This window comes from Ictidomys tridecemlineatus, chromosome 2 (genome assembly GCF_052094955.1).
Source record: "Ictidomys tridecemlineatus isolate mIctTri1 chromosome 2, mIctTri1.hap1, whole genome shotgun sequence".
Lineage (NCBI taxonomy): Eukaryota > Metazoa > Chordata > Mammalia > Rodentia > Sciuridae > Ictidomys > Ictidomys tridecemlineatus.
The window spans coordinates 142,870,193-142,893,452 of record NC_135478.1 but is presented as its reverse complement, the minus strand read 5'-3'; the positions used below and the strand labels follow the sequence as shown (position 1 = coordinate 142,893,452).

General features: G+C 41.4%; 2 long non-coding RNA genes across 2 annotated transcripts; both read right to left on the bottom strand.

Annotated features, from left to right (window-relative positions):
- Window positions 1-274: 274 nt before the first annotated feature.
- LOC144375354 (uncharacterized) lies at window positions 275-9,017 on the bottom strand. Its single transcript, XR_013435059.1, has 3 exons — window positions 8,771-9,017; window positions 4,739-4,800; window positions 275-3,623 (listed from the first exon to the last, which is right to left on the bottom strand). It is a non-coding gene; the product is annotated as an uncharacterized LOC144375354 (long non-coding RNA).
- A 7,493-nt stretch (window positions 9,018-16,510) lies between these two features.
- On the bottom strand, window positions 16,511-22,616 carry LOC144375353 (uncharacterized). Its single transcript, XR_013435058.1, has 2 exons — window positions 18,930-22,616; window positions 16,511-16,892 (listed from the first exon to the last, which is right to left on the bottom strand). It is a non-coding gene; the product is annotated as an uncharacterized LOC144375353 (long non-coding RNA).
- Between the last annotated feature and the right edge of the window lie 644 nt (window positions 22,617-23,260).

Below are 23,260 nucleotides of genomic sequence, written 5' to 3'. Positions count from 1 at the left end.
TGAGGCACCACTCAAACTCTGCGGTACTCCTCCCTCAGTCTCCCGAGTTGCTGGTATAATTGGTGTGCCACCATAGGTGGCTCTGAAGTTGTTTTCCCAAGAATCCATGCATGTTCACAACCCCCAGGCATGGCACCCTTGTCTTTGGAAGGATAAAAAGGCTAACTGTGTCCTTCTGCCTAGTGTCCAGAGTGTGAAATCCTGTAGAACACTCTAGTTGCTAACCGATAGTTGCTATCCATTTTCATATTTAAAAATGAGGCACTTTATCTCATTGAATTTCATTAGTTTTTATTTATGATAGCAGAATGCATTACGATCCTTATTAAATATACAGAGCACAATTTTTCCTGTCTCTGGTTGTAAGTACAGTATAGTCACACCTATTCAAGCCTTCATATTTGTACTTTGGATAGTAATGATGGTCACATTCCACCATCATTAGTAACCCCAAGCCCCCTGCCTTCCCCTCCAACCCCTCTGCCCTGTCCAGAGTTCCTCTGTTCCTCCTTTGTTCTCACTTTCCATCCCACTATGAGTCAGCCTCCTTTTTGGGGATTGGCCAACCTCACTTAGCATTATCCTCTCTGACTCCATCCATTCATTTGCAAATGCCATGAGTTGATTTGTTTGTATTTGCCACATTCAGTTCATTCATCTATGAAAGGGCACCAAGGTTGGTTCCATGGTTTCTCTGTGGTGAATAAGCTGCTATAGACATTGATGTGGCCGTGTCCCTTTCCTATGCTGTTTTATGCCCTTTGGGTATAGATCAAGGAGAGGGATAGCTGGGTCAAATGGTGGTCCTATCCCCAACTTTCCAAGAAATCTCCATACTGCTTTCCATATTGGCTGCACCAATTTGTAGTCCCACCAGCAGTGTTCCAGTGTACCTTTCCCCCCACATCCTGGCCAACACCTATGGTGTTGGTTAACACGAAATATGGACTGATGGGTTGTGTTGTAGCACAGCATTGATTTTTCTTGTGACTTTGAAGGATAGAATTCACAGATATGAGGGTGAGGCAAAGTAATGGGAATTATTCAGGCTAAAAGGGAGTTCCCAAAGGGGGAGGGACTTCAGGAGAGGGTTACCATAATACCTGTCTGTGGGTGGAGAGGGGGTTTATATCCATGGACAGAGTGAAAGGAGATAGCCCTGTGCCCAATCCTGGTTGAGGCACTCAGTGTCCGAGAGCTTGTCACATGCCCTTTGGTCCAATGTGGATACTATGGCCCCCTTCGTGCTGTGGATCAAGTTGCACACAGATGTCGATTTTTGTCTTAACTGAGTTGCTTAGTGTCTAGCCCTTCTGAGGCTGACTTTGAATTTCGATCCTACTGTCTCAGCCTCCCGAGTGGATGGGATTTCAGGTGAGCACCACTGTACCCGGCCATGTCTGCTCCTTCTCAGACCTGCTGCAGTCCTTACCTTGAAGGAGAAAAGGAAACTTTTATGCCAAGTGTGTGATCTACCACTAAGGTGCACCACCAGTCAAACAGCTTTTCAGAGGTAGACCTAGATTTACAAAATCTCTCAATGAATACTCAGTGAATACTCTATATTTGAAAAATGAGTTGTTTTTTTTTTTTTAGTTTTGACAAACTATGTTCATACTTATGTGGTGCAGAGAATTTGACCCAGTGCCTCACACATGCAAGGCGTGTGCTCTACCACTGAGCCACCACCCCAGCCCACAAAATGAGTTAGAAGAGTAGATGAACCTTATACCAAGGTTCTCTGAAAAAGCAGGTCCTGGTTGGCCTCATAGAGGTGAAGATCATGGGAGAAGGTAGAGGAACCTCCAGGAAGCATGGGTGGTAATTATAGACTGGACAGCTCTAGAGTAGGAGGGGTCCATTGTTTAGCCTGAAGGTGATGAAAATGTCTCTACTGTAGTTTAACTTCATTTAAATAAACTTTTGAGATCTGACTCTCCATTGGGAGTTGTTAAAGGAGATGCCAAATGGGATGTACAAAGTCCAGCAAAAGGAATCTGATTTTTCAGTCTGCTGTCTGAAGAAGGTCAGACTTAACCTTTGCCTAAGGACTGGTTTAGGCACTCCTGGAAAGCGACTCTCACCCCAATGCAAAGCTGGATTTTGTGAACCTACAGTGTTCCTGTAGCACCTGCACAGCTCATTACAGAATGTGATTCCTGGTGGAAAAATAAGCAGTTTGCAACAGGAGTGAGATTGGATCCAGAAGGGAGCAACATCCCCGAAGAAAGAGGAACAGATAATGATATCGGATAGTTTACCCAGTGAATATGCCTGTACCCCCTCCCCACCAGGGATTGAACCCAGGGGTGCTGGACCACCAAGCCACATATCCAACCTGTTGTCCCCCCCCAATATTTTAAGACAGTTCTCTTTAAATTGCTGAGGTTGGCTTTGAACTTGCAATTCTCCTGTTTCAGATTCCAGAGCTGCTGGGATTATAGGTGTGCACCAGCATGCCTGGCTATTCTTCATCATTTTTCTGAGTTATAACTGAGAAAATCTGAAGATTTGGGGACTGAGATGCTAACATGTTCGATATAATGAAGTCTTGAGGTTTTTCAAGCTGTTAGGGGGACTTTTTGCCCAATCCACAAGTCATGTCAGGGGAATAGGAACAGACACATTATATGCAGTAACGAGGCCTCCGTATTTGCAATGAAGATGGCGACTTTCATATTTCCTACTGTTAGGTTTACAGAGAACAATGCATAGGTGAGCATAAAATGCACTGACATATAAAAGTCCTGTTTGTGATGTGCATTTCTGAAAGATTTCAGAGCTGAAAGAAGTCAATGCAAACTGGTAAGAGCGGGAACCACTGTGGAAGACAGAAATGATTTAGGAAGAATTGTCACGAATTTTTTTTTTAAGCAATGCTGATCTAACATAGGGTCCTGTAAATGCTGGATGAGAGCTCTATCACAGAGCTACACCCCAGCCCACATGCCTTTTTTACTCATACAGAAGATATTTTAAAAATCAATCACAATTTGATTCTTTTCAGCCATGTAGATGGGTTAAGTAATGCACTTCAGTCCATGGGATCTGAGTTGCTTTACCATGGGGAACAAAAACTGCGCCAAATGCTTAGAGCACCTTCTAGGAGTTTCCCTCTGCACTGCCATGCTGCAGGAGACCTTTCAAGGGAACTGCAGACTCAAGCAACCCGTAGGGTGGGGAACAGTGAATGAACTTTACCCTGACAACTCAGTGGCATCCAGACCTAGCGGCTGTGTGGAGACAGCTTGCTCCCTTGGAACGGCTCATCTTGGCAAGGTATCGAGAATCCTTGGCCTTGATGCCAGGTGCACTCCTGTACTAGTTCTCTGTCCTATTCATCTTGGGAAGCATCTCTGTTCTTTGGCCACAGAGTTGGATTGTTGGAAAGAGACTGCTGAGCAAGTCTAGTCCTTGTCAGTCTGAGTCTGAACTCTCACTTGACTTGGAAGACTTATGCTTCTGTTTCTTTTTCTTTCTCTTTTCTTTCTTCCTTTTCTTATGTTATCCTTCTTCTTCTTCTTCTTTTTTTTTTTTGCTTCCCTTTATATTCTGAGGAACTGGAGTTGCTCCCATCCTCTTCTGAGGTAGAATTCTCCAGTAACTGCTTTAGATGTTGTATCCTAGGCATAGAAGATTGATCAAAGAAATGTGATGCTTAACATTGAATATTTCTTTTAGGTAAACATGATGTAAAAGCAGTATTGAGGCAGGTAAAAAGCCACAATTAAACACATAGGGTTTCATTGTTCATATATGGTTCAGTTCCCATAGTCTTTATCACTTATAAAACATGTAGCATTTTTTTTTTGTACCAGTGATGAAACATACCTATGGGTTCTTACCCCTAAGCCATATCTTCTGCCCCTACCATTTTTCTTTTTGTGGTACTAGAGATTGAACTAGGGGCACCTCATCACTGAGCCACATCCTAGTCCTTTTTATATAAGTGTGCATATATATACATTTTTTTCTTTTTTGGGCGAGTGTATACTCATTGAACACAGGGGCACTGAGGCACTGATTCACATCCACAGTCCTATTTTGTATTTTATTTAGAGACAGGGTCTCACTGAGTTCTTTAGCACCTCACTTTTGCTAAGGCTGGCTTTGAACTCGTGATCCTTCTATTTCAGCCTCCTGCTCTGCTGAGATTTAGGTAGATTTTTTATTTTGAAAAAGTTACTGAGGCTGGCTTTCAACTTGTGATCCTCCTATTTCAGTCTTCCAAGCTGCTGGGATTACAGGTGTGCATCACTGCACTTAGCTAAAGATGCAAACTTAATGAATCTTTTCCCACACTGCTCAGTGTAAAATTGGTCTACCTTCTCAAGAAGTACAATTTAGTGCAAGCAATTTGAAGAAAATCCTTCCCTCTTCATGGGGTTGGGGGTGGGGTACTGGGGACTGAACCCAGAGGCTTGCACATGATAGGGGACACTGTCCAGGTTGTCCTTGAATACTTCTTCCTGAGTACCTGGTATTATTGGTGTGCTCTAATGTGCCTGGTTCCTTTTTTACCCTGTCTTTAATCATGTCTAAGAATAAATTTTAATGAAAGCTCTCAGATTCTCAATGATGTTGTTTAAGATATATTGAACACATTGAACAGTGAATGAATTATAAGCAGATATCACAATGTGAATTTTCAACATCAGAGTGTACTTGGTTAAAAGGAGGCTGGCATAGTACTACTTCCACTCCTGGCCTCCCAATCACTCACAATTAATGATCTCACCTCATATCCTTTTCATGTCTTTTATTGTCTTGAATGATGTCATACATGGGATCTTCATGTGCCTTAAGGGATCAGAAAAGGTTAAGGTTTTGTTAGGCTTCATGGACTGGTAGTTAAATATAAATAAAATCTTTATTTTTTTTCACTTGAATTTTATATATAAATTGTTCTTTTTAGTGATACATGACAGGAGCATGTATATTGACATATTATACATACATGGAGTATAACTTCCCATTCCTGTTATACAAGATGTGGAGTGACACTGTTCATGTATTCATACACAAACATAGAAAGTTATGTCCAATTCATTCTACTATCTTTCCCATTCTCATTCACCATTAAAAATCCCTACTTTATTTGATATAGCTTTATGTTTAACATATTCTAATTCTTTTTAGGGGTCATTTTGCTGTAGATTCATTAAGGCTAGAAAAACAATTTCCCAATTAGAAAAATACAAGAAACAGTATTATTCAGGAGGCAATAACTGCTCATATAGTGGCATGATCTTTTTTTAAATTTTTTAAAATTGTAGTTGGATACATATTTTTATTTTATTTCTTTATTTTTATGTGGTGCTAAGGATCATACCCAGTCCTCATACGTACTAGGCTAGCACTCTACCACTGAGCCACAACCTAGTCTGTGGTATGATCTTTTTAATAAAACAGTACTCATTTTGAGAAATATTGAGGTGATTCTCTTTGGCCTATGTGGATAGATGACAAGAAGATAGTATTTAGTGAAATAAATGAGTTATAAAATAATGTGTAATAATGATCCATTTATAAGTACAGTAAAATATATGCTACATACCCCAAGAAGTCTGGAAATATATGCATCAAACTACTTTCTGTAGACCCACTCTGGGGAGAGAAGTAAGATTGGACTTGGTGGTAAAAACCTTATGTAAGTTTTTCATTTTGCTTAATAAGACAAATGTATTCTTGTACCATTTATGTAATTTAAATTGGCTTCAAGCCAGGCATGGTGGCACATGCCTGTAATCCCAGTGGCTCGGAAGGTGGGGGAAAGAGGATCACAGATTCAAAGCCAGACTCAGCAATTCAGTGAGGCTCTAAGCAATCTAGTGAGACCCTTTCTCAAATTAAAAAATAAAAAAGGACTGGGGATGAGGTTAAGAGCTCCTGAGTTCCACCCGTTATCAAAAAAAAAAGGCTTAATATAAAAATACATATAGGAAGTTGGGCGCAGTGGTGCACACTTATAATCTCAATTGGGAGGTTGAGGCAGGAGGAGTCTTAAGTTCTAGGCCAGCCTCAGCAACTACACAAAGCCTTAACAAGACCTGTCTCAAAATAAAAAATAAGAAGGCTGGGAATGCAGCTCAGTGGTAGAGAGCTCCTGGTTTCCATATTCAGTACAAATAAGCAAACAAACAAATATATAGGAGAAACATAGTAAGTAAATCATCTCAATTTAAAAAAGATATTGATTGATTTATTTGGGGTACGAGGGATTGAACTCAGGGTTACTTAACCACTAAGTTATATCTCCAGCCCTTTTTCAAATTTTATTTAGAGACAGGGTCTTGCTGAGATACTCAGGACCTTGCTAAGTTGCTGAGACTAGCTTTGAACTAAAAAAGAATATATTTATTGTGTACACTTTAGATATTACCAAAAAATTAAATTTATAAAATATATTGAGGGCAGGTGGTACATCTCAGTGCACCTTCCTACTGGACACAGGGCCCTGAATTTAATACCTAGAACCAGAAAATAAACAACAAAAGATCCCAGTACTGCAAAAAATAAATACATAAATCAATAAACACAGAGCTAGCTATATAAATAATCTATTACCCTATTTAATAAAAATAGGTAATTTCTATTAAACTTTGATACATTTCTTCTACTGGTTATTTATAATTTAGGAAGAATTTCCATCTTTATGATATATACATAATTTTACTGATTTTTACTTAGGTTTTCATGAACATTTTCCTTTAACATTACATATTTTTCTAAAACATAACTCCTAGAGCTGAGGGTGTAGATTAGTCTATGTATGCTAACCACTCCCAACCCCCTTTTTTTGCAGTCCAAGGGATTGAACCTAATGCCTTATACATAGCAGGCAAACACTCTACCTCTGAGCCACATCCCCAACCTGATCTGATTTTATTTATTTATTTATTTATTTGGTATTGTGGATTTAACCCAGGGGCGGTTAACCACTGAGCAACATCCCCAGACCTTTTTATTTTTTACTTTAAAATAGGGTCTCACTAGGGCTGGGGTTGTAGCTCAGTGGTAGACAGCTTGCCTAGCTTGTATGAAGCACTGGGTTCTATTCTCAGCACCACATATAAATAAATAAAATAAGGTCCATCAACAACTAAAAAATAAGTATTAAAAAAATAGGGACTCATTAAGTTGCTTAGGGCCTACGTTGCTTAAGGCCTCGCTAAGTTGCTGAGGCTAGCTTTGAATTTGCAATCTTTCTTCTTCAACCTCCAGAGTCACTGGGATTATAGGCATGTGCCACCATGCCTTGGCTGGATCTGATTTTGATATATGCTGATAAACCCAGTATATTCACACAGCAGTATATTTCATTTGACATAAATAATTACTGAATGATGTATTTATATCTCTGAGAGGTAGTTCTATTCAAATAAAGTGAGGATATGATAGTTCTGTCTTACTGTCATCTATAGAGGAAACATATATTCACTTATAGCTTAAAATAGTAAGACAGTGCCAGGCACAGTGGCCTTTGCCTGTAATCACAGCAGATTGGGAGGTTGAGGCAGGAGGATCACAAGCCTGAGGCCAGCCTGGGCAAGTTAGTGAGAGTCTGTCTCAAAATAATAAATAAAAAGGGCTGAGGAGGGCTGGAGTTGTGGCTCAGAGGTACAGCACTTGCCTAGCATGTGTGAGGCACTGGGTTCGATTCTTAACACCACATATAAATAAATGAATAAAATAAAGGTCCATCGATATCTAAAAAATTTTTTTAAAAAGGGCCATCGATGAGGTTCAGTGATAAAGTGCCCCTGGGGTTGAATTCCTGTAGCAAAAAAGAGTAAGTTAAGTCTGGGAAATGAACACTTTTATTTTAGTAAGGAAATATGACTTTACATCTGATAACTGGGGGCTGAATAGACAATGTCTGCTTTCAGAACAGAATAAGAACATTTTAATTGAAGTGAGCCCACCCCCACCCACCTACCCTATCTGGGAACTAAATGGAGGAGCACTTTACCAATTAGCTATATCCTCTAGACCTTTTTAGTTGTATATTTTTTGGTACCAGGAATTGAACCCAGGGGCATTCAACCACTGAGCCACATGTCCAGCCTATTTCTTCTTCTTCTTCTTCTTCTTCTTTTTTTTTTTTTGAGACAAGAGTCTTGGTGAATTTCTTAGTTCCTGAGGCTGGCTTTGAACTTGTGATCCTCCAGCCTCAGTTTCCTGAGCCACTGGGATTATAGGTGTATGCCACCATGCCCAGCTCATTTTTATTTTTTCACTGGAGACAGGGTCTCTCTAAATTGTTTAAGACCTACCTAAATTGCTGATGGTGTCCTTGAATTTGCAATCTTCTTGTCTCATCCTCTGTAGTCACTAGGATTTCACCCATTCACCACCATGCCTAGCAAAGTTAGTTTTTTTTTATTATTAAAGAGCTAATCTATTAAAAATGCATAGCAGCTGGAGGTAGTGGCACACGCCTGTAATCCCAGGGGCTCAGGAGGCTGAAACAGGAGGATCATGAGTTCAAAGCCAGCCTCAGCAATTTATAGAAGCACTAAGCAGCTTGGTGAGACCCCATCTCTAAATAAAATAAAAAATAGTATTGGGGATGTGGCTCAGTGGTTGAGTGCCCCTGAGTTCAATTCCCGGTACCAAAAAATATAAAGGTGCACTTACCATCTGACAGCTCTGATCAAAGGCTTCTGGAGAATGTATTCATATGAACATTTTGATTCACTGATGACTACTGACTCATTTGATATACACTGTCTTTGATAAATGTAATCGACACTGGGGTTTTACTTACTCCTCTGAACTGTTCTAGCTTCTGGTTGCCTTTGATAAAGAAAGGGCATTCTTTGTTGCCTATTCGGTGCCCATACCATTTACAACCTAAAAATAAAAGGGGCAATATTTCTGTAAGATGACATTGTTAAATTTCAGCAGATTAAGTTTTTATTCATTAGATTCTAATTCTAAAAGTAAATGTAATCAATGGATGAAAATGAAAGTAAGTTTCTCCAAAATACAGATCAACTAATTGCTTCCAAGCATCCTTGAATCATGTAGCATTAGGAATAAAATATTCAATTATGAAATATTTACCAAAAAATTCCATGAAAAAGTACCCCAAAAGGGGAAATTTATTTTTAGTCTCCCTAAATATTTTTTGTGTCACTACAGTTTTGTGAATAAATCTTTTTATCAAGTGTGTCTGATTCTGCAGGCTAAAGGTGTAGGTAAGTGGTAGAGTGTGTTCTTAGCAAGCTCAAGGCCCTGGGTAAAATCTCCAGCATCAAAAATAAATAGCTGGGGGGCTGGGGTTGTGGCTCAGTGGTAGAGTGCTTGCCTAGCATGTGTGAGGTACTGGGTTCAATTCTCAGTACCAGATATAAATAAATGAATAAAATAAAGGTCCATCAAGAACTAAAAAAATGAAAACTAATTAACTAGCTAAAAAAATTAAAATTAAATAAATAAATACCTGAATTACTCAGCCTTAAAGAAGAATGAAATCATGGCATTTGCAGGTAAATGGATGGAGTTAAAAATGCATAGCAGCTGGAGGTAGTGGCACACGCCTGAACACGATTGTAGTTCATCATATATATGCAATCCAATCTGTGGGCTCTAAGTAGTAGTGCACCAGTGACTCAGCAGGCTGAGGCACTAGTTTTGCCAAGTTCAAGGCCAGTCTTAGCAACTTGGTGAAACCCTACCTCAAAATAAAAATAAAGAATAAAAAAGGCTGGTCATGTGGCTCAATGGCTAACAGTGCTCCTGAGTTCAATCCTTTGCAACAAAAACTAAACAAAAAACAAATATAGACAATTCCCAAGAAGGAATTAGAAACTGTTGAGACCAGAAGGCTGTGGAATGATATATTTTGAACCTAGAGCATTCAATCACTGAGTCATATCCCCAGCCCATTTTTTTATTTTGAAACAGGTCTCTCTAAGTTGCTTAAGGCCTCACTAAAATCCTGAAGCTGGCTTTGCAATCAAATTCCTCCCGCCTCAGCCTCCTGAATCGCTGGGGTTATAGCATGTGCCACCAAGCCTGGCTGGAGTGATATATTCTAAATCATAAGACTTGAAAAGAAAAAAAATTGAATACTGAATGAAGATTCAGTTTAAAATTTAAAAAATGCTAAGATTATTGAATCAGAATTTTATGCCAGCAAATTGCACTTCAAAAATAAAAGAAAAATGAAGAATTTCTAGATTAATAAAACTGAAGAGAATTTGAGGGTTTGGGAGTTCATTTCATTGGTATAGTACTTCCCTAGTATATGCCAGGCCCTGGGTTTTATCCCCAGCACCCCCATCCCCCCAAAAAAACAAAACCAAAATTACAGAATTTGTTGTATATAGGTGCCGTAGTCTGGCTGGGCTGCCATAGTCCGGCTGGGCTGCCTAAGTCCGACTGGGCAAAATAACCGAGAGGTGACAAGCAACTTGAAGGTTGAAGCAGGAACTACTTTATTGCGAGTGAACTCAGCAGGAACTGAGAACTCAAAAGTAGCGGGCACCCAAGGTAGCAGGAGCCACTTCTCTGCCGGACTGCAGAGGTACATATACCCAACTAATTACACACAGCTTAACTTAATTGACATCATCTAGACACAGCAGTCAGTCATTAAGGAATCCTCATCATCTTAATGGCTCAGAAACCACTCCTCCTAGCATACTGCCAGGCGCCATCTTAACTTGGTTGTGGCCCTCATCATATAGAGTTGCTCTATAAAAGAAACAAAGCTGAAATTATGTGAGGGCACAAGGGGTAACTCAAATCCATGTGAAAAAAAAGGCACCAGTAAAGTTAACTTGAGAGGTGCATATAAAATAAATATTTTGTGATGCTTTTTTTATTCTCTTGCTTAAAAAAAACAACAGAAAGCAATATTTATAAAACTGTGATGACTTATTATATATAAAGATGTCATTTTTTGGGGAAGGGGGTATTGGGGATTGAACCCAAAGGTGCTTAACCACTGAGCACTGTCCCCAGTTCTTTTTTTATTTTTTAGTTTGAGACAAGGTCTCACTAGTTCACTTATAGTCTTGCTAAGTTGCTGATGATGGCAATGAACTTGTGATCTTCCTGCCTCAGCCTCCTGAGCTGCTGGTTTACAGACCTCCACCACCTCATCAGGCTAAAGATGTAATTTGTAAGACAATAATAGCACCAAGGGAGGCAGGGTGAGGTATGGAATGTGCATGAAGAACTCCACCTGTCCAGACATACCTTCTGTGGACTCTGAGGCTCCTCAAAAGTCATGTGCCCTTCCATATCCCTCATACTCGTGGCATTTCTACCATGGAATATCTTTCTTTCTTTCTTTCTTTTTTAGAGGAATATCACTTGTACTCCTGATGTGATGAAAGACCAATGAACTTGGAATTATAAACTTTTGAGTTATTTCTTGTTCTGTTTCCTTGAACTACTTACTGACATAACCCAGTTTCTTTTCTTTTCTAGAAAAGGGGATCATGCCATGATCTTATCAGGTGCATGCCTACAATCCCAGGTACTTGGGAAGCTAAGGCAGGAGAATCTGCAAGATCCTGTCTCAAAACAAAATAAAAAGGGAAATATAGCTCAGTATAGAGTTCTTGTCTGGCATGAAGAAGGCCTTAATTTGATGTCCAATCCCCTGTCCCCATCAAAAGAGGAGTGTGCTAAGACCAAGCTAAATAGAATGCAACACACTTTGTAAACTGTTACATAACTGGATGTATGGAAGAGTGCTGTGTGTTGAGAGCCACAGCTGAAGGGGCCCCAGCAAACTTCCAGCTGCCAGCTGATGATTGGCTCACAGTGGCCCCAGCAAACTTCCAGCTGCCAGCTGATTGGCTTCTCTGCAGTAATGCTTATTGGGCTGTTTCCCGGCCCTTTCAGACCACAGAGCTCCTCATTGGGGGACTTTTTGTGGCTCCGCCCATGCGACCCAGCCAATCAGCCTCAAGAGCATGAGGAGTGGGGGCGGGGGTTGAGAGGCTTGTGGGAAGCCAGTGGTGGCAGTTGGGCTCTGAGGGAATTCCTGAAGAGCTTGTATGGTGTGGCGTGTGTGTTCTAAAAATAAAGTTCATTTCTGCTTGATAAGTGGCTCCTGAATTGTGCCCAGCCAGACTGTGGCATTTGGTGGCCCATGAGGGAACGACTGAGGGTAAGTGATAAGGTAAACTGCTCGCCCCTGAGGGCAGGGCGAGAGGATGGGTAGCCATTTTAAGAGTCTTCTTTTGTTTTGTTTCGCTTTTTTTTAAGTTGCCTGTCCCTGGAGATGTGTAAGATGGAAGAAAAACCGCTCACAACTGAGGAAAAACTATTTGCGTCTAAGGAACAGATAGGGAGAAAGGACGGATGTACATTTCAGGAGGATAGAAAGGCTATTATAATGATTTTTTGTTGTTCCATTTTTGTTTCATTCTATTTTGGTTTTGTTTGGTGTTATCTTGTTGGGTTGTATTATAGTAGAAATATGGAATCAGAAATTAGTAAAAAAAAACAAACCGAAAGACTGTTAAGTAAATTGTTAGAGGAAGGAGGCATCTCAGTAAAATCAAGAACAGTCAGGGCATACGTTGATACAATACAAAAATACATGGCTTTTTAAGGAGGAGTTGTTAAATATATCACAATGGGACCATCATGGTGAAGATTTAAGGGAAAAGGAAAAGAAAAACCCAGGAACTCTTCCAGTTGGCACATTGCTATTATGGGCGTTGGTATCTTGGTTACTTAGTCCAAAGCCTTCAGTTCAGACAATGGTAGACGAAGGAGAAGACATATTGATTCAAGTAAAAGAGAAGGTCTCTCAAGTTAGTCAGACAGAGGAAAAAAAGAAGATCTCTCGAGCAAGTCAGAGGAAAAAATTCAAGTAAAAGAGAAGGTCGCTCAAGCTAATCAGACAGAGGAAAAAATTCAAGTAAAAGAGAAGGTCTCTCAAACTAGTCAGACAGAGGAAGAAAGTTTAGAGCAGAAAAAGCCATCAGGGGAAAAGTTACAACAGGAGACTGATACTAACACCTTTCAATCACCAGAGGGTGTAAGTGTCCAACCAACAGCGCCACCTCCATATGCTGGGAGGCCCCCAACCCCTGTAGTTGATAGATGGTATCCTGAGACAGGACCTCAAATATTAACATGCCTTGTATTTGAACAGGCAGGAGGGCAGAAAATTCACCATGCTTTAGATTTCAAAACAGTGAAGCAGCTAAAAGAGGCTGTAACAACCTATGGTCCTCAAGCACCCTTCACTGTAAGCATGGTGGAATCCATTACCAACTTGAACATGACGCCAGCAGATTGGGCTAGTATGTGTAAAGCTGTGCTAAATGGAGGACAATACCTGTTATGGAAGGTTGCCAATGAGGAATTTTGCAAGGAGTCGGCTAGGTGAAATGCAGCAGCTGGTTATCCTCAGAGAAATCTAGATATGTTGTTAGGAAAGGGACCTTATGAGGATCAGCAGCAACAAATTGCATATGATCCTGGTGTATACTCACAAATTGCTGTAGAGGCGGTTAGGGCATGGAAGACTTTACAAGGACATGGAGGTTTACAAGTTCAATTATCTAAGGTAATACAAGGAGCTAATGAACCTTATGCTGAATTTGTAGATAGGTTTATTCAAACAGCTACCAGAGATTTTGGGAATACAGAACAAGCAATGCCATTAATAAAACAACTCGCTTATGAGCAAGTGAATAGTTGGTGCAGAGAAGTCATTAGACCATGGAAACATGAAGATTTAAGCACATATATTAAATTATGTAGAGACATTAATGAACAAGAGCAAGTCGTGGCAGCTGCAGTAAAACAGGCTTTAGATGCCAGAGACATTAATGAACAAGGGCAAATTGTGGCAGCTGCAGTAAAACAGGCTTTAGATGCCAGGCCAAAAACATGCTATAATTGTGAACAAACAGGACATTTTAAAAGGAATTGCCCCATAGGAGGAGGGTTTAACAAAACTAGGTATCAAAGGAGTAGAATACTGGGTATTTGCCCACGATGCCATAGAGGGAGACATTGGGCTAATGAATGCCGTTCTCAAACTACCATAGAGGGTACTCCATTATAAAAAAACGAACGAGGACCAGGTATCTATCCACGATATCGTGGAGAAAGGCATCAGGCTTCATTGCCAAAAAATGGACAGGGGGCCCCAATGCTCCAGGGCCCAAGACCACAAATATACGGAGCACTGGAGGAACCCAGCAACCCCACCAGGGTAGTACCCAGGACACATTGTCCATTAGATCCCTCACTAGACAAACCAGAGGATTGGACATCTGCGCCTCTGCCAGAACAGTACTATCTCCAGAGATAGGAGTTCAAATCATTCACACAGGGGTAAAAGGACCTCTTCCCAAAGGAACAGTAGGCTTATTATTGGGACGCAGTTCTTCTGCTCTAAAAGGACTTATGGTAAGTCCTGGGGTAATTGATCCCGATTATGAAGGTGAAATAAAAATTATGCCCAGTTCTCTAAAGGGTATATCAATAATTTCACCAGGAGATAGAATAGCACAGTTACTAATAAGACCAAGCCTACATGATAAATTTTTCAGTTGTACTATAGAAAGAGGTTCCAGGGGATTAGACTCCACAGGTGTAGATTGGGCTATGCTTTCTTTAAATTTAGATTCTTGCCCCATGCTAAAACTAAATATTCAAGGACATGAATTTAATGGGCTATTGGATACAGGTGCAGACCTTAGCATCATATCTCGTCAAGAGTGGCCAAAACACTGGCCATTACAACAAGCCATTCAAATGCTTGGAGGCCTAGGAGTGGCGACTAATCCTCATAGAAGTGCAATGGTATTAGATTGGAAGGATCCTGAAGGATGTGAAGGAACTATACAGCCATATGTATTAGATCATCTTCCTATAAATTTATGGGGATGAGATGTCCTAGATCAATTAGGTTTGACATTAGCAAATAACATCAATCCAAATGCACCCACTATTAGGGCTAGACAAGGTTTTAGGAAAGAAAAAAGATTAGCAGAACAAAAACAAGGTATAGCAGCACCAATTCAAATAGATCAAGGAATAAATAGACATGGATTGGGTTTTCAGAAGGGGTCACTGAGACAATAAAAATTACTTGGAAATCAGAAAGTCCAGTATGGGTTTCTCAGTGGCCCCTGACTAAAGAAAAGATACAAGCAGCCCATGACCTGGTCAAACAACAATTAACGGAGGGACATATACAACCTTCTGTATCTCCCCATAATACTCCCATTTTTGTCATCAAAAAGAAATCTGGTAAATCGAGATTATTGCAAGATTTAAGAGCCATTAATAATGAGATGGTTATTATGGGACCTGCTCAGTTGGGGATTCCTCAATTGCCTGCTTTGCCAAAAACTTGGTATGTTTTAGTTATATATATTAAAGATTTTTTTTCCAATTCCAATTCATCCTGAGGATAGTCCATGTTTTGCATTTACCATCCCTGCACTGAATCATGAAGGTCCTGATCAGAGATATGAATGGAAAGTACTCCCTCAAGGTATGGCTAACAGCCCAACTATGTGTCAAATTTATGTTAACAAAGTAATCCAGCCACTTAGAAATCAAAATCCTGAACTACAAATATTTCACTATATGGATGATGTATTATTAGCACACAAAGATAAAAACACAATGCTAGAATGTTATGCCATACTTACAAACTTATTAAAAAATTATAATCTAGAGATAGCAATAGATAAAGTACAATTAAATTTTCCAATTAATTATTTAGGAGTTCTATTATCCTCAACCATGGTCCATCCACCAAAAATTCAAATACGAGTAAATCAACTCAAATCACTTAAAGACTTTCAAAAGTTATTAGGAGACATAAATTGGATAAGGCCTTCTCTAGGCATACCAACAGGAGAGTTGGGACCTTTATTTGATATCAAAAGTCCCCCAATGAGCAGCTCTGTGGTCTGAAAGGGTGGGGAAACAGCCCAAGGAGCATCAACGCAGAGGAGCCAATCAGCTGGCAGCTAGAAGTTTGCTGGGGCCGCTGTGAGTCAATCATCAGCTGGCAGCTGGAAGTTTGGCCGTGACTCTCAACAGTTATGTTTGGATGGGACTTGTTTCTCAACGGTTCACATGCTGGCACCTGGTCCAGAGTGCAGCAGTATTGAGGTGGTGAATTTCTAAGTGGTGGAACCAGGTGAAGGTAACTGGTCATTGGGGTACATCCTGTCTCCTGGGACTCTGTTAATTCCTGTGAGAATAAGCTTTTATAGAGAGAGTTCATTTGTCTTGAGTTTTTCTCTTGGTCATAACAGGTTTCCCTTCCACTGCTCAGTCATGCATGATGCAGCCAGGGAACCTTTATCAAGATGCCAATGTTATGCTTTTTGGACCTTCCAGTTGCCTGATTAGTGAGCCAAATAAACTTTTCTTTTTTTTTCAGGGCTGAGGACTGAACTCATGGCCTTGCACATGCTAGGCAAGTGCTCTGCTACTGAATTAAATCCCCAAACCCCAAAGTAAACTTTTTAGGAAAAAAAAATATATACATAAATATGTCTGTGTGTTTATTTATTTATTTATTTATTTTTTTATAGATGGACACAATATCTTTATTTTTTATTTATGTATTTTTATGTGGTGCTGAGGATCGAACCTAGTGCCTCACACATGCTAGGTGAGTGTTCTACTACTGAGCAACCCTAGCCCCCAAAGAAACTTTTTTATAAGCTACCCACCTTTTGGTCCTTGTTATGAAAACAAAACAAACAAAAATAGTAAGACCAAAAAGTGTTATTTAAACTCTTCCACACCCACATTGCAAAACTTTGACTTCTTTCCCCAGTGGCATCAAAGTCCTTCAGTTGGCGTGTGAGCCAGAAATTCCTGGGCATGCTCGTGGCCTAGTGCATCAGGAATACAGTCTTCTGGGTTAGTCTCATCTTCCTAAATGAAGGGAACAGTGTGTAAACAACATGGCAACAAAGCATCAGAATTTTTTTCCCTTCTTCCTAGCAACACACTATTGCCTTGCTTTCTCTTAAATCATCCCCAGTAACAAGAGAGGCAAATTATACCTGATAGGAGAAACAGGAAATCAATGTAGAATTATACCAGAAAAATAACTTTCTTCAGAACAAAATAGACTTTACTATAGGGAAGTTATAGGGAAGCATGAGTCTGTTTTTCATACAGAAATGATTTGTGAGTTCCACATTCTGATGTAAATTAGATGCAATGATCAAAAGAAAGGTTCCATTCCCTCAAAATGTGTGGAATCAAGCAAGGCATAAAACTGAAATAGAGATAGGCATGCAGCTTAGTGGTAAAGTATTTGCCTAGCATGTATAAGGTGTGCAAGTATGTCTAACAGAATAATCAGAGTACAGACATCACACTAAACTTGATAAGTCCAGGAAGAGGTTTTTCATAGCTAAAAAGAAAAAAAAAACAGGAAGCAAATCTTCATCAACTATATTAACAGAATCAAACACACCAAGTTAATGCAAAGCAGAGCTATAGCATTATTAATTAGACATTTTAGCAAGGATAAGCATTTCTCATCTGGTTTGCAGACCAGGAATCACCTCAGAAGTGTGGAAAGGTTCCCCTGCCTAGGCTCAGCTGTACTCAACTATCAAACACTCCCCAGATTGTCGTTTTTACCCTTGAAGGACTGTACTCTGTGGTTTTTTAAAAAATATATTTTTAGTTGTAGATGGACATGACATCTTTATTTTTTCATGTAGTGCTGAGAATTAAACCCAGTACCTCACATGTGCTAGGCAAGAACTCTACCACTGAGCCACAACCCCAACCCCTAAAACTCAGTGATTTTCTAAAAAATATTTTTATTTGTAGATGGACATGATATCCTTATTTTATTGATTTTTTTTATTGTGGTGCTGAGAAACAAACCAGTGCCTCACATGTACGAGGCAAGTGCTGACTGTACTCTGAAGAGACCAGAGGCTGGATGTGAAATGCTTACATTTCAGACAAATGTCTAAAGGGGAAAACACTGTACAGTCATCTATTTGCTCACAGAACAAATCTCAGGCTTTTAAGGCATCTATACTGCTTCTACAAAGAGTAACACATAAACGTGGTTAGTTTAGATCTGTGCCACACTCCTCTATGCCTGCAGAGAAGCACTCATTTTAATATTTCAGAATGGATGGAAAGGACAGAAATACAATGTAATGTTTTCTTCATTCTGGCTCTTCTTTTCCCACCCCCCCTCTGACTCTCAAATAGTGTTTAAGAGACCATTCAGTGGAGAATGAAAATTAGGGATGAAAGTCAAGGAGAATACACTGAGGGAAAAGTGAAATGATTTCCCATCTCCTCTTCTGTTAAGATGTGGGAGAAATCACTTGGTAGATGAAGCATGAGAAATGTCCACGTCACTAATTCAGAGCTTTTCTAAGGGTCAGAGGAGGATCTGTCTCCTTAAGATTACCTAGTAAATGAATGGATATGAACAGAATTAGCTTCTTAGAATTGGCACAATGCTCTTCCCCAAACTGATACTTGGCTAACTGATGCTAGGCAAGTGCTCTATCACTGAGCTATATATCCCAAGCCCTGATTATCTTAAGACAGGGTCCTGCTAAATTTTCCCAGGCTGTCCTCCAACTTTAATGATCCTCCTACCTCAGCCCCCCAAGTAGCTGGAATTAGAAGCATGCTCCCCAACCCCTGGCTTTAAAGTATGAACAGGAATGTGTGTCATGACACAGGGCTAATTCAACAACAGCAATGGAAATCTGAACAACCTGACAAGATGGTAGACCCCATCTGGTAGCCATTTGTTAGAAATATTAATATGATGCCTCAAGCATCTGGACTGAAATGAGTTTGGTAGTAAAGTATATAAATCCCCAAATCCAATAAACACATCATTTTAAATCTTAGGAGTTGAACAAACAACAAAATATGGCTAATTAAATTTAGAATCAAGCTGAGTGTGACGGTACATGCCTGTAATCCTGGAGTCTAGGGAACTTGAGGCACGATTGCTACTCTGAGGCCAGCCTCAAAAATTTAGCCAGACCCTGTCAAGAAAAAAAAAAAAAAGACTCAAATTCATGACTAAAATATATTTTTGCCATGATGAAAAAGAATATGCTGTTTTGCAATATTTTGTTGTTGTTGTTGTTGTTGTTGGTTCTGGGGATGGAAGCCAGGGACACTTGACCACTGAGCCACATCCCCAGCCCTATTTTGTATTTTATTTAGAGACAGGGTCTCATTGAGTTGCTTAGTGCCTCACTGTTGCTGAAGATGGTTTTGAACTCAAGATCCTCCTGCTTTAGCCTCCCAAGCCCCTGGGATTACAGGTGTGCACCACCATGCCTGGCTCTGTTTTGCAATATATTAACATTAGAAATGGCATTTTCTAAAAAATCCATTTTACAACTTGTTTCATAAATCTGTGGAAAGGTGGCTGATATTTATTCCTAGTGCTAACCAATTCACCAATGTAACACATTAGAAAAGATACTTCTCAATGTTTAAAATAATATTTAAGTACTAAATATAAGAGATTACAAAACTGGAATAACGTTATGTACCTTTAGATTCTGAGCTGTGACAGTTTAAGATATCTGCATTTGGCTGGGGATGTAACTCAAATGTAAGCCTGGGCTTAGTAATAGCACCCTTATCTACTATGACAGAAAGTTAATAGATTAGCCTAGAATTGTTGACTCTAAGAAAACAGTATATAGTTTAGAAAGATGCAGTTACATCTCAGAAGTATAAGCTAACTGGGCTTGGTGGCATATGCCTGTAATCTCAGGAACTCAGGAGGCTGGGGCATGAGGATCAGAAATTGAAGGCCAGCCTCAGCTACTTAATGAGACCCTGTCTCAAAATAAAAAATAAAAAAGGACAGGAATGTGGCTCAGTGGATAAACATAAACACCCCGGTTCAAAAAAAAAAAAAGTACAAAAATAAAACATGAAATTTTATTTGGGGCAGGCCACAGAGAGCATGTGGGGTTATTGAGGAGTCAAGCAGTCCATTACTTTTTTTTTTTTAATTAGTTGTTGATGGGCCTTTATTTTATTTATTTATTTGTGGTGCTGAAAATCCAACCCAGTGCTTCACACATGCTATGCAAGCATTCTACCACTGAGCCATAACCCCAGCCCCAGTCCTTTTTTTTAGTATTTCTAGTATCATTTTATTTTTAAAAATACTATATATAAGTGTTCTCTGATGTTAGAAATCAAACAAGACTCCAAAATGGCCAAAAGCAAACTTGTCAACAACCCACTCTGTTTTAAGTTTCTTCAACTGGCAAAACCCCTACTAGTGTGAGAATCTGACCACTGGATTCGGCTCTAGATTTGCACAAAAATTGGTCACTGTATCTATCCCTGACCACACAACTTAACTACTCAATCTCAATTTTCTGTAAAAGCATGTTTTAATCTTTTTTCAGTGGTGAATAAAGGTCTATGAGTTACAGAAAAAGTCCATAAATATTGATAGCTGGGTAGGGCTGGGCCCTGCTTGGCCTTAAACTAGGAAAAGATCTTTGAACATCTATCTGGCTTGCATGGGAAATCTAGTGTGCCACTGAATGACTTCAACGGACCAAACCCCATCTATAATGTGGATGCCAGAAATGCAGGGCCTGTATCCTCTATCTACTGTCCTGATGAAATTAAAAATATTCAGCTTTTGGGCCAGACCCCCAGCAAAGGAATACATTCATCAGAGGTTTAACGACATTAATTAGGAAAGATTTTAGAAATTTCTTGAGACTCTTTCCTTATATAACTTACCTAACACAGGTAACTAAAAGTGTTTGAAACAAAAACAAATTATTGAATGTGTGACTACCAAATTTAGAAATATTTGAGTTTTATGGCTAACTACAGAATCATAAAATGAAGGGAATGATAATATAATCTCCTGCCTGATATTTGTGTTAGGGGTCAGAACAGCACCCCCACAATCCTATTTAGACTGCCTGAAACTGGAATATTCCACCCCCAAATATAAACCCCTGACATACATTGAGCTAAAAGAAATTCAGACCCTGCCAAAACAGGAAAACTTTACTAACCCTTCAATTGTCTAAAATAATTTGTAAGAATTCTCTTATATAAGGAGAATTTTACATCTAAAAGATAAATTTTTCTTAGTCCATATGCTAAGAGGAAGAGAACAGCTTGGAACAATTGTTATCACCTCAGACTTTTTGAAAAACAAGTCAACATTTATGCCTCCATTCAGTGTCTTAATCTGTCTCCACACCTCTCAGAAGCCCCAAAGCCCTATTCCTAGATTCCTCCTCCTCTCAATTATTAGTCCTTTAAATTAATTAATCAATGTTTGTTTTACTAAGGATTAAGCCCAGAGCACCCTACCATTGGGTTACAATCCCAGATTTAAAATAAAAAACTTTTTTTATTTTTATTTTTTAAATTTTAAGATAAGTTGCCCAGTCTTGCCTGGAACTTGAGATCCTCCTGCCTCAGCCTCCCGAGTGCCCGGCTTCCCTGGCTCTTTCTCGCATCTCTAAACTAACATGGCTTTTCCCTTCTCAGAGTGTTTCATGCACATTTAGCAGAGCCCACTCAAAGAACTTAGAAGGGCAGATTCAGATTCCACTTGACTCTCCTCTGCAGCCTGCGCTCTCCAGGTCATCTGGACTCCTGGAGGCCTCTGGAGCGAGGGGACACGGAGCTGCCTCGACCCGGCTGGGTGGACTGTGAACCACCGCATCCCGAGCTCTGGACGCCGAGCTGCAGCGCCTTCTGCACTGCCTTGAGGGCTGGCCCGGCCCGGACTCGAAGGACTGCTCGCCGACCCCGCCGCCAGCCTTGGGACGCTCAGGGCCAGCTCTTGGGCGGGTCTTCGGGGCTCCAGTCTCCTCCCCATAGCACAGCGACACGCCCGGGGCTCCTCTTCCCTCTTAACGGCCGAGGATGAAGGGTCGGGGGTCGCCCCTTCGCGGTGGGCCATCAAAGGGAACGAGTCCCCAAAAGTGCCCGGCGGGGCGTGTTTGTCACTCGGTCCACCAACGCCGCCCGCAGCCTCTCCGGGGCCGATGGCGCACTCTTTGTGCGCGGAAGATGCCTCGGGGCCCGGGTCCCCCGCGCCCAGAGGAGGCCAAGCTCATAGGCGCCGGGGCCACCACCCTTCGCGCAAAGGAGGGGCCTGAGGTGCAGGCCCGCGTCGCCCGGTCCCCGGCTCCGGCCGCGGCCCAGAGGACAGGGGCGGCGGCACCCCGCGGACTCACAACGACTCCAGGTGTTTGAGCTGCAGCAGCTGCTGCGCGTCGTGCCGCCGCCGCTTCTGCTCCCCGCAGTTCCTGCTCCGCCGGCTCCCGCAGCCGCCGCGCAGCCCGCCCCCTCCCGCGTCGTCGCGTCCCGGCCCGGACGACATCACTGCCCCGCGCGCGGCTCGGGCGGAGGCCGCGGCCAAGGTCGTAGTTCCTCTGTGTGGCGCCCGGCCGGCTCGCAGCGACCCGCCGGGCCGGGAGCCGAAGTCCCAGCCGAGGCCACGCCTCCTCGCGGCGACCCCCACCTCCGGGCTACGGGTCCGGGTCCCTGCAGGCGCCCCCTGGCGGCAACCCAGAGCCGAGGTGGGCGGGGGTAGGGCGAAGCCTGTCAAGGCTTCTTAACCCGGGTTACCTGCCCGGCCACGCCCCCTTATGGGCCTAGGCCCCGTACAAGTCACGTGTGTTGTCCCCCTGGGGCTGGACACACTGCACACTATTAGTTCATGGGCCCGGTCTTTTTTCAGTTTTCAAATTTTTGTAGTTATAGATGGACAGAATGCCTTCCTCCCTCCTTGGGCATTCCTCCCCTCCCTCTCTGTGGTGCTAAGGATTCGCTCTGCCACGGAGCTACAAGCCCCAGCCCTTGTCGGTGTTTATGATGAGTTTGATAGGTCCACTCATAACCTCTAGTAGGATTCATTCATTTTTTTTTTCTTCTCCCTGCTTTCTTCCTCCCAGTGTGTTCTACCGGAAAGCTACTTCCCCAGCCCTTTGCATTTTGCCTCCCCCCCGCGGGAAACTGGGGATTGAACTCAACCAGTGAGCGAATCCCCAGCGCCCACCCCCTTTTGTATTTTATTTAGAGACAGGGTCTCACTGAATTGCTTAGTGCCTTGCAGTTGCTGAGGCTGGCTTTGAACTCCTGATTCTCCTGCCTCAGGCTCTCCAGTCGCTGAGATTACAGGTGTGCACCACCACTCCCTGCAGTCTGATGTGTTTTATAAGTTTGTGGGCCTCATCTTTCTGATAAGTTTGGTAGGTACATGGATCCATGTACTTCTGATTAA